The sequence below is a fragment of the Natrix helvetica genome (genome assembly GCF_964273705.1).
Source record: "Natrix helvetica genome assembly, chromosome: 6".
Taxonomy (NCBI): domain Eukaryota; kingdom Metazoa; phylum Chordata; class Lepidosauria; order Squamata; family Natricidae; genus Natrix; species Natrix helvetica.
The window spans coordinates 85,695,873-85,712,214 of NC_138553.1; the positions used below are offsets into that span (position 1 = coordinate 85,695,873).

Consider the following 16,342-nt stretch of genomic DNA (forward strand, 5'->3'; position numbering starts at 1 on the left):
ATTTCACTCACAGAGTGGTATGCAAAGAAACATTATAAACATAAAAAGAGTATATAACATTTAAAAGAGGCAAGGTATGTTCAAATTAATTAAAATATTAAAAATCACTTGTTGGGAAATTTCTAGGCTGTCCCTTATAGCAAGTATTTCCTATTTGTAAGTAGTCCGCATTTCCAAATCTTGTTGTTTTCTTGCAGGCATTTCAGGGTCCAAACTAGGTAACGCTGTCCTGCTCCTTGCACTGATGGTGTTACCTAGTTGGGTCATGAAATGTCTGCAAGAAAACCACCCAGCTCAGAGAGAGCACCAAGGACCCCTCGTGTCAACCCTGAGCTACAAATATTCTCCTTTATTGGTACTTTTAAATCTGAAAGGTCTTAAATATTTGGACAGCTTCTTCAAGACAATACTGACCTATGTGTAAAAAGACGGGAGCTCATAGGATAGTCAAGTCCTTTGAAATGAGCAGCAAAATTTAAAATTGGTTTTAAGAAATGTTTGTTTTATTTAAAAGGCAACGTCCCTTTGCAGCTAGTACTAGTGAGAACATTTGTGACGTTTTCCTGGCAAGAATGAAGGAATTGTTTGCTGTTGTTGTTTTCTGAGATTTCTTTTTGGTTTCCTAGTCAACTATCTATCCCTGGAATTATTTTCTGTTCAGGTATTAGGCAGGGCTGATCTGGAGCCTCAACTTTTGAGACGACTCAAAGGGTGGAATAAAAAACTTCTCCTGTGCAGCTCCATAGTTCTTTTAACGCCGTAGGGATGAAGGTCACACAAAGATTTGATCTGGAGAAACATTGTGAAGGAGAGCATTCAGTCCGGATTTTGACCGTTTGGATGAGGCTTTGCAACGAATCAACTTTCCGAATTTGATTCCACCCAGTTTGACTCATTGACTTGAAATGTTTGAATTATTGAATCTAGCAAAAGCAGCCTTGCCTGCAACAGATCAGGCTGCTATACTCCCACCCCTGTCGTCTCTGTTTCAGATATATAAATTTGTTTTCACTGAAGCTGGACCTAACATAGTCTGAGACTAGTTTTAACACGTTATTGTGATTGGAGAAACTGACATCTGTCATTTTCTTAACCCCCGGAAGTCTCTAATTTCAATTATAGCAGTTTAAATTAATATAAATGTCATGGACCTTTATATTGAGTCAAAAAGATTTTTTTCACTCTCCTTTAAGATGTGGCTTCCAGATGTCACAGAGATCAGATGCAGAATATGTTTCTTATCCAGTTTTATGTTATGGCTCATTTAGGTTCCCATACCTAATGGAAAACATTCCTTTCATGTCATGTCATCCTTTGGATATCTACCTATCATAAAACTTGATGGTTTTATGATCCATCAAACTTAATATTGCATGAGATCTGTTGTGGTTCACTCCTGTGTGAAATCAATGGTAATAAATCTGTAGCTCATAGAAATGTCTGTGCAAAGAGACCCGAGTTTAAATGGCTTAGCAATGAGACATCTCTCTCTCTCTCTCTCTCTCTCTCTCTCTCTCTCTCTCTCTCTCTCTCTCTCTCCCTCCCTCCCTCCCTCCCTCCCTCCCTTCCTCCCTCCCTCGATATCTGGAGCAACTAAAGCACGATTTCTGATTTTCCACATGATCACATCAAATGTTTGAAAGAAGGCAGAATGTCCCTGTTTGCCAACTTAGAAGTTATTTCTTACAAAAAGAAAAAGAAGTCCATAGAATCTCAGAGAAGCTGGTGTTTGCACTCCCCACCTGCCCTCCATAGTCACAGGGGCAATCCACGCAGTAGATTATATTGGAAGTATCTTCTCTCTCCAGGCAATCTTTACAATGCATTGTTTGTTCTCATGTGGTAGCTTCTGGACTGTGTTGTGGTGCCTACTTGCAAATATTGGAAGGCATATATACATATAACTCTATGTGTGTGTGTGATTTTTCTTATAAAAGTGTACGTGTCCATTACAATCCCTGCACAGAAGGATCGTGAGTTCATGGAACACAAAGGTAGCAGGAAGTGCCCCATATGGGAAAATGCCCCAGCCTGCAGTCAGCATTTGATGCCTTGGAAGAATGTCTGGCAATATCTGGCAAAATGTCTCCTCCCAGGTTGGACATTCTTAAACTGGTTTAGGCTTAAACCACCATGAAAAGCACAGAACCAGAACAGCTCAAGCAGCAGGTGTGAGTATCTCCTAAAAGTCTGTGTTAAAGGAAGTAGTGGCAGTTGATCTTGTTTTAAACTACTTTCTCTTCTATATTTTGGTGACATGGGAATCTGATCATATTAAAAATCTTTAGTAGCACCATTTGTATTTCTCTGGCCTTTTTGATGTCTTAATTCGCTTTTCATTTTCTATAAAGAAACAAGGAACCTGCCAACCCACTCAAATAACTAGAGTCTTAGACGTTTGGATGAGTTTGGAAATTCAATTCCCTGGTGAAATGTGGCTCGTTCTCTTTCAAAGAAGGAGTAGAACACACTTTTCATTGAAGCATGTCGTGTAGCTGCATCAAAGGCCTTGACGCTCAGCTTCTTGGCGCAATAATAAATGCCTACAGAACTGCGGCTATATCCACCCTATGTACACCCACCTGTCCACCTATAAATCAGTGCAGAAAATGAAGACACGGTGGTTGGAGAATTGGCTGTGGGAACTTTTGGAGTAAACAGAGGCTGCGAAGCTTCACTTCAAAGCTCCCATGCGAAGAAGACAATTCAAGTGAATCATCAAATTGAGTCTGGTGCCTTCACACTAATTCCACAAATGAGTGGACTTTTGTTTAGATGCATGCATATTTTTGTGAGATTAACCATTCAAATGGATTTTAAAATGTGAATCGGTTCAACGCTTAGAGCAGAAACAATAATAGAAATCAAATGGACTTGACATTACATCAAACCAACAATTCAAATCAGATGTTGGATGATTCAGACGCTCATAATAACTGGTACATTCCACCCCAGAGGTCATCTAGAGGCCAGGATCGGACATGCATAGTGTTTAAAAAAGGCTCTTTTAGTAACTTTACAGTTAGGCTACTAGGATTCCCTATTTCTATTGCATGAGTCTGCTTCTAAGAATACATAATTTGGAAGATACAATTCAAAAGAAAACAAGGGTTCAGGGCAGAAGTGGTAAACTGCCGGTTGGCCCCGGTTTAGGCGAATCGATAGTGGCGGCAGCGGGAGGCTCCGCCCACCTGCCCAGATGTCATCATGGACGCTCTGCGCATGCGCAAAAGGTTCTGCGCGCGAGCACTCCCAGTTCTGGACCGGTAGCAAAGATCAGAGGATTCCATGCCTGGGTTAGGGTTATCTAAAGAAAATCCTAATTCTTCAAATGATCACTTAACTCCATTCTCCATAGTTTCCAGAAAGCAAAGGCCTTAAAGGGGAAAAACTCCTGCGGTTTCCTAAAACAGATTCTGTAACTGCCTTTGTTCAGGTGTGCCTATTACAGTTATCAAATACAAACAGAAATCACTCCGTAAAACTCCTAGACCCTGCTGTGTGCACATCTGCTTGTTCCATGAGACTAACCTTTTGCAGGAGTTAAAGCTGGAGCAATGGACCTTGGTTACTAAATATTTCCTCCAGGTGCTCCGTGTGGCACAGCTAAGAATGGCTTTCTACATTCTGAAATGTCTGCACGGATCGATTTGTCTCCTTTCCTGAGATACAGGGCTTTTCTGTAATCAATACAATACAATAGCAGAATTGGAAGGGACCTTGGAGGTCTTCTAGTCCAACCCCCTGCCTAGGCAGGAAACCCTACACCGTTTCAGACAAATGGCTATCCAACATCTTCTTAAAGACTTCCAGTGTTGGGGCATTCACAACTTCTGGAAGCAAGCTGTTCCACTGGTGAATTGTTCTCACTGTCAGGAAATTTCTCCTCAGTTCTAAGTTGCTTCTCTCCTTGATTAGTTTCCATCCGTTGTTTCTTGTCCTGCCTTCAGGTGCTTTGGAGAACAGTTTGACCCCCTCAAATACTGGAAGAGTGCTATCGTGTCACCCGTAGTCTGGATGACATTATAAATATGGAGAATGTCTACGGGGGCTTCAGGTCCTGCCTACGTACGTGATGTGGAAGGGACCTCCTAGTGTTGAAGTCTTCTGCAAAACAAAACAGGTGAGGCCGTTGCCTCGAATTGATGTCCCTGACTTCACGTGGGACACTTTTTTTCGGTATAACAACAACCATAACAAATTTAGACCAAGGGCTCATTAAGGAAGGTTGCAAAAATCAGACAAAAGGCCTCTGAGGTTGGGCATAAATACTCCCATATGCCACGTTGGCTTTGATCTGAAGGGGAAAAAAGGGGGCATCCCATTGTGAATTCTCTTCTTTGTTGCATAAATAACTAAAAAGTGCTTTGAATCTGAGGTCCCCCTGAACTCGTGGCAGGTTTCTTGGCTTTCCAGAAGTTTCTTCCATTCAAAAGGCACTCGGGACTTGAGGGAAAGAGAGCCCCTCGTGCCACAGGAATATTGTAGGAGTTAGAATTTGTACCGTACTTTGATACTGGATTTCCTTTGTTAGAAATGTTTGTGTGTTCCTGTTATTCCTGCATTGTAAGATCATTGCACACAACCTCTTATTGAGCGTCCACGCTTCTTATCTAGGGATCCCATCACAAACAAATGCAAAATATTCTACTTTATTTCCAAGATCGGAATGATCCTCTGTATTAAACTTCTAACACAAGAATAATTTGAAGGGGAAGATCGCACATAAATTAATCGGTTGCCAAGGCAATTTTTTTAGCTTTCTTCCCTTAATTAAGCAGTAGGTGTAAAAACCAGAGTTTTAAGATGACTGGAATAATTCCTCGTTTCTTTTAATACAATCCACACCCAAAGGCATTTGCTAGAACACTTTTTTTGGTGAACAAAAGCTACATTCTGAGTAGGATTCATCTTCAGAACTGTGAGACATGATAGTTTGATAGACCTGGTTGTAATCAGGTCCGTTTGGTAACCCAGATGCTACAAGAGGCAGAGTTCCGTCTTTCTAACTGGAATCTTGCTAATCAGAGGAAGAGAGGCATCAGGAATGGAGGTCTTGGGCAGTTTCCCTTCTCTTTGGCCCACAGAAATCTTCCTGCTTGGCTGGGAGGCCAAAATCCCAGAGACTCCATAATGCTTCTTCAGTTGTGATGATGGGACCTGGTTATGTCTAGATCCTTCCTGCCCTACCTTGGCTCTGTCACTACATGCTGGTCAAGAAGCAACTGAGATCTTCCTTCCTGGAGTGCTTCAGTTTTCTCTCTGACTAAACAGATATTCTAGATAGTTTCTTGAAACTATAATCCTCTTCTATTGTATCCTAGATAAAGACAGATCCCATTTGCTATAAATGTCATCCTTTTCCTCATTCATGTTCGAATAAAAGGCTAACTTGACAGAGTGACCCAGTAAAATTCTAGCTGGCTTCAAATCAAACCAACTCTCTTTGTCACTGGATTGCAATTTTATGTTATTGCATTACTTTACAAGTTGAACATCAAGGGAAAAAAATCCCGTAAAAAGAAAAAGGAAAATCTTACATTCTACTTTGAGAATATACAGTGTGCAAAAGCAGACTGCAATATTACTTTGCTTCTTGAATAATATCAGTGGATATGGATGGCTCCCCCAAACCATCGCCTGTTACCCAAGATAACCCTCTGTCTATTCAAGTTGCTGTTCTAGTTTTTAGTAACTCTGGGAAAATTTGCAGATAAAACTGAAGGAGAAAACTTTCTGTGACAACTTAGCTTTGGGGTTCTGCAAATATTTGTGGTTCATTTTTTTCTTGGCGTTGGCTCTCGGAATTCTTCTTGTGTTTGTAAAAATTGGGAGAAAAAGTCTGACTGCAGTTAATTGTTTTGGCTTTAATTAATGGAGGCCATGTGACGATTGAAGTCTCTTGTGCACTCAGAATGGATGTCATCTTTGAAGTCCATACCCCACTTCTAACTCTCTCCACTCAGTGTGTCATTGTGCAACAGGCAGGGAAGTCGCCCTTCCCGGGCGTCTTCTCATCCGTGGTGTAAATCCACACCCTGTAGGGGCAGGTGTGAGCATCATGGGCTGCAAAGAAAAAGCCCATTAAATGAATGGGAGTTTGTGTCACTGCGGCTCTTTCACAGACAGAGTATTGCAGTTTTTGTCTGGAATAGAATTTTGCTCAAAGGCTTGGAAACCATACAGGAATGGTTCAATATTATCAGGGAAAGAGGATGCACAAGCAAGCGCAGTGTTCAAGTGCTTATTTAAAAGCATCCGTCCTTTCACCGTTTGGGACTTGACCGTCTTCTGAAACTGGCAGCTTGGTTGTTTCTCACGCCATCTGTTCTTTTCCTTTCGGTCTGTTGAGGAGCAAGTAGCAATGAGGAAGGTGGGGGTAGAATCGTAGTTCCATTAAAACCCAGCTATTCTATAAGGAAAGTCTCTTATTAGGGGCATATTTAGGGAAGTAGCAGGCTCTTCCTTCCAAGGTAGCTTTCACCACAGGTGACGTACAACACTTTAACTGAGCCCTCATAGACACCATGCTTCATTGCTTTCCTTCAGTCTTGAAATCTGCATCTGTTTTTGCTCTTTTTCTGCATCGATTTGCAAAATTAAAAAAAAGTAAGTACATATATGTGTATTTAATGCATATCTTTATTGTTTCCTGGCATGAATGGGACTGTTTTTTTTGTGCAAATGATGCTTTCTTGGCATTATAAATTTTGGTTCATAATTTAACCTGACAGCTTCTAAATGCACTTTTTCTTAATATGCACATTTTTAAGCTCTTATGTCTAAAAAAAAAAACCCTGTGGATTTAATCATACTTTTTAAAAAAAAAAATAGGAAAGTGCATTCTAGGTTACATTGAGAAGTACAAATTAAATATCAAGATATGGGCACAACTGGCCCCCTGCTCACACAAGCCAAACTTGTTCCTGCCACATGGGCTTCTTTTTAGCTGCAGATGGATAATCACGTTTAGCTCCACAAAGTTGGTCAACATTTTATAAACTTAAGGAAAACCTTTTCATTACTGGCAGTCAGACTGAGGAAAGCGTATTTGTTTTCTTTCACTCTCCTGAATGGCTTTTAGGCACTAATCTAAAATAACATCAATTCCTTTCACTCCGTGTTCTGCAATTTAAAAAAAAAAAGAAATTAGAGCTGGGTTTCTTGTTTCTGTCTGTCTAATAGTGTCTGCTATTATTCCACTTTGCTGAGAGACTGAACAAGCCAGTCGATATTCTGAAAAAGAGCATCAACAAGCAACCAAACAAGTTTGAAACACAAAACAGGAAAGATTTGCAGATCTGGCAAGAAAAACAAAAGTGTTAGGAAAAAGTTACCTCTGTCCTGCAACTGTAACCGGAGGTAGCTAATGCCAAGGATGCCCCTGAGCTCTCGGAGTGGGCAGGATGGGTCTTAATTCCTTTACTTGAAGTCCACTCTGGTTGCAGTCGGGAGAGGCTGTTAGTCATAGGTGTGGAACACATGATGTGCAGTTGTTGCGTTCATGGATAGTTCACCCTTTGCAGGGCACGGATGGGAAGCTGCCAAGACAGGCCCTGTTGTTCCTCCAGCTTCTTGTGACTGGAAGCATCCAAGAAATACGGCTCTGCTTTGTTGTTGGAGAAAAGGTTTCTCGTAAGAAAACAGACATTGCGAGGATCCTTTGAAGTTTCCCAGTCGAAGGCTAACCTGTTGCATCTCTGGCCTCTCCGAATCACTCATTGTGACAAGTCCGGTAGTCAGAGCCGCAGATAACATTGCCAGATCACGATTTTTAAAATAATATACTGTATATATAGACACACACAGAGAGAGAGAGACTGTAAATATATATGAAACAAAGAGCAGTCCTGGGCATACAACCAAAGTTACTATAGAGATACAATGTTTGCAGAAATATTGTGGTTGTAAAGCTTCCCATTCAAGAAACTGAGCAGAGATCCACCAAAGGCCTCTCCTGGCTTCTCTTGTTCTAACGGCATTTCCAAATAATGCAGCCCCATGTGATCCCTTCGCTCTCCTGCTTATGGATCCTTTAATTGTCCACGATGAGAACTTGATTGCAAACAGATGTTGTAGTGTTGGTCAAGAGTCCCCATCTGTAGCTCTACGTACCAGAAGTAGGTAGAGGAGAAGCTTCCAGGCGTGCTCCATGGGAAATGGCAGAGAGAAGGACTCAGAAAGACTCAGAAAGAGGAAGGTATCTGCCTCTGCTTCAGCTGGAGATACCAAAGACTAGATCCAGTGACCTTGATTGATCGGTTGTGTTCATCAAGTCAGTGTCAACCACGTGGATAGATCCTCTCCATGAAGAAATGGCCCTGACCCACTGGGCCCTTGAGGTCTTCCACCTGAAACTGAGTCCATTCCCTTTGTTCCTCCTCCTTCTCTTTCCTTCCAGCTCTTCCGACATTGGAACCTTCTCCAGATCTTTGCATAAAGTATCTGAAGTGGGTTACTTTGGGCCTAATGCTTTTGATTTTTGTGGATGATATGAAAAAGGTGCTTATGGAAATACTTTTATTAAAAGAAATTTATTTAAATAAATCATAACACAAACAAAACATATTTTAAACCTAATAGGTAACTGGGATGATCCATGCAGCTAAATAATTATTTTGTTGAAAACCAAGTCAAATATTTATTACAGTCAAAAAGTCCAGTACCCATTCAGAATGCTGAGAGAGGATCTAGTTAAAAGTCCTAGATGTTGAAAGAATAACTCGGTATAAGAACAATCTTTTCAGATTCATTCTCAACGGGTGTTTTAGAGCATGTGGGAACAGCTGCTATAAGGTGTTGCAGACAAGAGTCACAACTCACGTGCCCTGAAATATCTTTTGAAAAAAGCCACCACACAGGCCAGGGCTTATAGCATTCCACCTTGAGCCTTCGTTTTCATCCAGATGGTGGTCGCACGGAGGATGGTATCTTAATTCCCAAAAATACATATCCCATCAGTACACCATGGCAGGCCAGTACAAAATTGGCAGGCCACTTTGTCATACACTCTTATTCTTCTTCTGTTTTAAATTTTAATAAAAGTTGATACATTTTAGCAATTGCATGTTCATCATTAGCACACAATTTATTTTCAAATTGTGACTTAATAGTGTTCAATTCCAAATGTCCTTTTGACTACTTTTAATTTTTTTCAACTACTAACCGGTTCCGACCCAACTTATCTTTTCAAAATTGGCCAAGGTTGACTCATAGAATCCCATTCCTTCTTGGGTTCAGACCGAGGGTAGATTGTCACACCTGCACTTGCTTCTTCTTCGTTTAGTGCCCCTGTGGCCTCTGCCGTGGGTTCTCTGTTAGGTCTGCAACTGCCAAAAGGAAGGGGGGATTCAGGGGGGGGGCTTTAATAAACCATCACTAAATTATGGTCCTCCAGATGAGGTTCAGAAGATGAGATTCTGTCATCATCATCATCATCATCATCATCATCATCATCATCATCATCACGTGTGTCCTTTGGAAGCCATTCCCTCATGACAGGTTACCTGATAAGAGGAGCTTAGGTGTCCTTCTGAAAGGCCAGATGGATGTCAGTGAAAGTGTGGAGCAACATTAAGGATGAAATGCAAGAGCTCTTCTGGACTTGCCGGGATCAGAGGGATCTTTACATGGCTGCATATTTATGAGTCTGAGGCACAGAGCAGGCGACTCCTTACTCCCTACCCCCACCCCCACCCCCGTAGGCTGCTTAATTTAATAGAGGTCAGTTTACAAAGCATACGGACTTCTGAAAGCTTCTTGACCGGGAGGCCAAGCCTGACCTGAAGCTCCCCTTTCATGGAGAGGGCTCCAAGGGCCTCTGGCCAAGAGGTTTTATTTTTCTTTTCTTTTTTTTCCCCTTTTAAATGTGTTTTATTACGTTGTTATAAGACATACATAATAAATGGTGGTAGTTTGATACGGTGGTATTTATACAGTGTTGACTAGAGGTTATTAATGATCTAATGTTTAGATACTTCAGACCGTGAAAGATTGGTTAAAAGGTTGATATCATTGTTACTGTAACTTTGATTTAAAATGTCGGTTTTAATCAGCACAGGGAGATTTAGCTTTTAAATTCAGTGCTAATTATTACACGAAGAAGGCCTAGTTTTCCCTCCAAGGGGTAATGTTGGGTGCCATAGACCGAGTCTCTCAAAGGCTTCTAAAACCCGGCAGCGAGCAAGAGGCCATCGGTGGTCCTTCAGAGGCCTTCAGAAGGAGGTGGCAGGACCATCTCTATGGATTTATTCCAGCATTTTTAGTCCTTTGTTACAGGGAGAAGTAAGGGGGGGGGACCCTATTGCTTGGTGTCCTCCAAGTACATTGGATTCGGGTGATGAGTGTCCAACAGATCCAAAGGGAATCTGGTCCAAATGCCATGCAGTGGATTGTCTTTCTCCTCCCTCTCCTTCCTTCAAAGTTCTTCTTCTCTTTGAAGTTTGGAGCTTGTGCCAAATGGTTTCAATTGTCCTCGACTCTGTGATGGCAGCCTAGACCGAGGATGTGCAGTTTGAAGACTTGGGTGACCTCAGTTTCTTTTCTTGGGCCTCAAATTTCAAGTGGCAACATTCATGTCACACAAAACCCAGTTACTCGTTTTCTAGGTTCCTGCAGTGCAGACTGGGTTTGTAAACATGTTAAGCCACAGAAAGACTGAACAAAAGTAACATAGGCCAAGATTAGAAGCCTGGTTAGCAAAGGTGTAGCTGCTGTGCCAGTAGAAAGATCCGGAGGGCATGGTTCAAAAGGGCAGGTGTGGCTGTGTGGTTGAGAGACGAAAGGGCGGCTGGCACATTGGTAGCCATTTTAATCTAGGTGGCAAAAAAATAATAATACAGGAATTATTTAACAAATCCTTAACTGATAGACAATGAGAGATTTAGAATAGTGAAAAGCGATTTTTTTTAAAAAAGTTGCCCTGAAAATAGATGGATCAGGACACACATTTGTGGGTGCTGAAAACACTTTTATCATACCTTGCAATGTGTTACATTATTTTTACTCTACTTATTTTAACAAGTTTTTCACAAAATCTGGAAATAAAATTTTTATTCAGGCCTACAGTTTAATAATCATCGATGAAAAATGAGTCCTTCTTGCAACAGGGAGTTAACAATTTGTATCCGTAGCATATGCCGGGATATGTTTAATTATAAAGGTGGTGATGAACCCAGATTGCAACATGTACCTGGCAGAGAGAACAGAATAAGCTATATTTATATTTGCACCTGGAAAGGCCTTTTTTAGTTTCCAAAAGGCGTTTTGGGTTCCAAAAGGCAATACTTTTCAAGTACATAGATTCATGCAGAAATATTAAGTTGTGCAAAAGTGTGTCACACTCAATATATGCAGACAAAGCCCAGAGGTTAAATGGGAGGCCTGAGTTCCTTGTGTCAAAATAATATTTACTGGTCCCTAAAACAGCTGGTAGCACTTAGTCGGGAATTGGATGATAGAAATGTCCGTGTAATCAGATGATCCAGAGGGAAATGATTTCATGCGGAGCTCTTAATGAGGTTTCTCTTTTCTGTCATATTCATGTTATCCCACAGACTCGCTTGAAACAATAAAGGCAATGAGCATTAGGAGCTTGTCTCTGATGATTACGCCACGGGAAACTAATCTCAGTGTCAATATTTGCACGAAACCGAAAGCACGCCTGTGAAATGCACCCCCCCCCCCGCCCCTTCGTATTGGTCTTCCTGGGATCCTTAGATGGGAGCCAGGCAGCGTTCCTTGTTGCCCTTTGTGCAATTTGGAAAACAGCATTTAAGGTGCAGCTTTCCTTCCTTAATTGGTGGGAAATTGGGGGGGGGGGGAGAGAACATAGAATATTTTCCTGCCGAGCAGATGTACAGGCTGAGTCCAGCTGAGCTTGGCCCGAAGGGACAGAGCCATGGAGGTTTTGTGGAAGATTCACCAAAGTGGACTTGGACTTCTTTAGAGAAGACGGGCTTTTTAAAAAAAAAACTTTTTAAACTTCATGATCTTACCTGGAGTTCTGGAATTTCCTGGTAGTCTCTTATCCAAATACTTAATAGGTCCTTACTGTAAGTTTTTGATATTAGTCAACGTTCACTCAATGTGGTCGCCTAGTTTGAGACTCCATCAAAGTCTAAGGAAGCCTGTTCCAAATTAACCTATTCTGGTAGAATATAATGACTTCTATCCTGGCTGTAAAAAAGATACAATAATGCACTAAGTAAAATACCCCTAGCTGGTTTTTTCTGCAAATCCACTGCCTCAGGTATACATTAGAGGCACTCTGCAAATTAGATCCCATTCCCTTCGGGGCTGTAAGATACACTTTGTGAGAAGAAAATTCCTACATTTACAGACAAGGGAGTTCAGCTAAAAATCCATTATAGTAAACAGATCAGAGTATTGTGTAAAGGCCATGTGTTTATATGAACATTGAGCTTTGTGTTTTGTATATATGTGTTTTATTACTGTGTTTTCTTTTACCTATTTTATCTTGGAAATAGACCTTGTATTTTACCTTTAATTCATTTTTTTTCGTATCGCCATAAGAACGATCAATGAGTAAACTAGCTAGCCAAGATGCCTGAGGTAACAACCTAACTCCATCACTCCGAGCCCAGTTAGAAGCTTCGTGTCTCTTAAGGACTCTTTCCATAGCTTCAGGCTATACAAACTGAAAAAAATGTCCATTATAACTGGACAGGCAGAGGCCTGCGACTCCATTCAGGTTGGTGCAGAGCCTGGCAACTTTAAAGCAAAGAATCAAGCAGAAGTTTCAAGCTGCATTTGGCCCTTGACAATCTGGAAAAGCTCCTTTGGACTTCTCTGTCTCCCTGTAGTGGTGGAAGCAGAATGCACATTTTCACCACCGTCCCTCCTGTGAAGTTAAATCTTAGACTTCATCGGACCTAAATCAGGGAGTGCAGCTAAATGTTGAGAAGCAGCTAAAGAAGCATAACCAAACGGGGGTCCCCAGGAAGGCCGGAAGCAAACTGGGAAAGCAGCCATCCTTATTCTTATGCAGGTTGTCTAGCCAACCTCCCTCAGCTGAGCTCAGTTCTCGGGCGTCTCGTGGACTTCACAGTCCAGCCCACAAATTTTGGTGTTCAATAGGCAGCAAGAAAATAGAGAAGCTTCTCTTGCTCTGGGTTTAGCTTTGGCTGGCTGAGGTGTCACTCAAAAGTGAAGTGATGCCCCTTGTTGCCACAAACAACCACACGACTTCATTCCAATCGCCCACAAGCCCCTGTGCATGTCTAATGGGGGCGCAGAACTCTCGGTGGGCAAATCACAGCAGCCAAGTGTGGAAAATGGGCTTCACCATGAAATTTCACTGAAGCCAAATGAGGTGCTTCACTCCACTGAGTTGGGGGCCTCCCCAATCTCTCTGGGCCTCCCAAGCCTCACTAGTCCCTTTAAAGCAACACGAATTTGGGTGACAGCCAGAAGTGATCCTAATTATCTTTTCCCCCCAATTAACCCCAAGTACCTTTTATCCAGAAGTGTTAGGGCTGCCCCAAGGGCTGCGGAAAATGTCCAATTTCTGGGACAGGAAGACCAAAGAAGGTCTGTGTTTCTGACCAACCTAGATTTGATCCGTGTGATCCTGAATCTTCCAGAAGTGAATATTCTGGGACCAGAAGTGGTTCAGGATGTTTCAGACATCATCTGACTCCAAGAATGGATGGTCTGGGATCAGAATGGGTTTATTCTGTGTTCCCTGGAATCTTCTCTTCCTCAAATGAGGATTAACTTTAACTGCCCATCTTGCATGTGACTTAAATCCCAGTAGTTAAAACTCAATAATATGCAGAATTGCTTTGATTAGTGCTCTCCATAAAAAGGCAGAGATCTTACCTACCAAGAAAGTAAGTTCACCATGATACGGAGGTGATTCTTCTGCTTTCAATTGAAGGAGGTTTATAGTATCCATTATCTGAGGTTACAAGTCTCAGCACACCTAGAGAGGCCCCACATTAGGACCCACCAGGCAGGGTTCAGCATTAGTAACTAAATCTTTCTAGAGAATGAATGAGCTGCGCATAAATAGAAGAAAGAGAGCTAAGTTGCCTTTTCAGGTGCGAGAACTGTGTTTAATGCCAGCAGCCTTTATAAAATAAGCACTCATAATAGAATCCAACTTTAACTGCCTGTCCATTATCTTCTTTAGTGACACCTTCCCTGTCTAGGGTATTATCCTGGCTGGGGTTCAGTTGTAGGGCATCCTTGCTAAGTGTAGCTGTAGCCACAGTTCCACAAGTCACAATTCATCTGGCTTTTGAATAGCATCCATGCCCAAGTAACTGGACCCGTCCACTGGGCCGTTCTCACAGAATGGGGCAGAGCTGTCCTCTCGGGCTGCTCCTGCACCTGCTCTTGCCCTGCATGAATTACCCTTTCATAAGCTGCAATGGGCTGTGAGAATGACCCTGGGAGGCAGGAAGAAGAGACATCCAGCCAAGGTCAGATAAGAGAGTAGCTGACTCCACAGAGGGAAAGGGTCTCGGGGGGGGGGGAGACCCAACCCTAGTTCCTTGGGAAGTAAAGGTGGAGGCAGGGGCATAAGAGCTTTCAGACTTGCAAAGTTCTTTTACTCTAAACTTGTAAAAAACGACATGTAGCATTAGTGAATATTGTCTTACTTTCCTCGCTGGATTGTCTCAAAGGGCAGGCATAAATTTGCTTTTCTTTCCAGTTGTGTGTTCGTGACAGGGTCCTTTTTGGTGCAGAGCTATTAGCAAATATAAAAAGATAAATTCTCCTTTGAATTGAGCTCCTGAGGTCTTCGAGGACATCTCCAAGCAATTTCCTGGCAGCAACAGAGAAGAAGGTTGCCTCTTGCAGGCTTCCATGGTCCCCCCCCCCCCAGCTTTCTCAGACAGTCCAGAGCCCGGACATTTCCTGCTGGAGCCAGGCTGGTAGCCAAAGCCAAGGCAGGTAACTCAGGTCCTTCCCTCTTCTGGAAGTAGCAGATAGATGCCAATGAGATTAACGAATATGTTTATGGCCAAATAAGCAGAAGAGGGACCAGGTAATGTATAGTAGCAGAAGAAATGCAAGAAACAGGAGTCAGGTCCTGATAACCTCATTTATTACATAAATGTGTCCCTTTAATATAGGTTAGAACATGTACTCAAATGAAGCATTTCCCTCAATACCAGCATTTACACAAACTTTCAACAAAGGAGCAGCCTTCCTCGGTTGGGAAAACCCACAATTTCTCAGGATGATGACTCTGAAGGGGAAGGGATTTTCCCTTCGTGTCTCTCCGTGGTCCTGTGTTCCAGCCTGGGGCCTCCATTGAATTTCATGGCGAAAAACGAACAATTAAGGTGGAATATTTGATATCAAACTCTATCGTTCTGTCAGGTGTGCTTAAAGAGTGGCTGTGTTATATGGGGGGGGGAACCTTCCTGTTCTCATAAACAGGGGATAATTGGTGACAACTTCAAAGGGTTGGACTGACAAGGAGAAGAATGAGATCCATGGCAAACCAACAGAAAGCACCAACTATAGGAAACATCTTGATCCTCTGGCATTCTGGTTCAGGAGGACACCCTTGGCAAGCATCCCTTCCTGTCTGTAGAAAGAAGTAGCTGGTTACAGCATAGATCTAATCCAAAATATGAAGAGCAGGAAACCTAGTGAGTTTTCACCTCACTAGTAAAATATAGTGAAGCTGAGTTGGAGGAAAGTTGCTTCAACACATTAAACTTGTTGTAGAATCAGATATGACATTGTTTCAGCTCCTATCTATCCAAATTATCAGAGGGAAGTTGGTTACACGATGAGAAGTTAAGTAAGGTGCATATACTGGATTAGTCAAAACATCGCTGGGTATTATTCTTAGTGTTGGAGATGGCAACTTTTTATCCTGCGCTAGGAAATGAATCCAGTGGCTTTTCTTCTTTGTTTAGCGCTTTATTTGGCCCCCTACCTGGATTATCAAGAGTTAATTCTAACGCTTGCATCATCTGAAAAGTTTTATCCTATTAAAGCTAAAGCCAGAACAATTGTACCCACTTTCTTTTGAGCAAAGTCAAGTTCCTGTCGTTCTATTTTTTCTAGAGTACCTTGAACTGATTTTGAAAGTTGCTCTGGATAAAAATTATAATAAAAAAGAGGATGCAAAACCTTCTTGCTCAAAATGGAACAAAAAGGTGTTTTAAAAGTATGTGTGCATAATTAACTGCACTGGAATTCCAAGGAGTGCCAAGGAAAAAGATATTTAATATTCACTGATACCTGCTTTTCTATTTTAGTACTGGCACTGTGATTTATAATCTTCTTCTTTTTTTTTGCAGTGTATTGGATTACCTATTTTAACAGCTAATTCCCTTCTCTCCCTGACGCTTTT

At 41.9% G+C, this 16,342-nt stretch overlaps 1 protein-coding gene across 2 annotated transcripts in view; it reads left to right on the plus strand.

Moving 5' to 3' along the window:
* SEMA3A (semaphorin 3A) overlaps positions 1-16,342 on the plus strand; it is a 127,836-nt gene that overhangs the window by 13,946 nt on the left and 97,548 nt on the right. The window contains exon 1 of one of the 2 annotated variants that reach the window (XM_081957245.1): positions 9,569-9,723. The exons of the other annotated variant lie outside the window; for it this stretch is intronic. The gene's annotated coding sequence lies outside the window, so the exon portion shown is untranslated. Of the gene's footprint in view, positions 1-9,568; positions 9,724-16,342 lie in introns of those variants that run through there. 2 annotated transcript variants of the gene reach the window in all.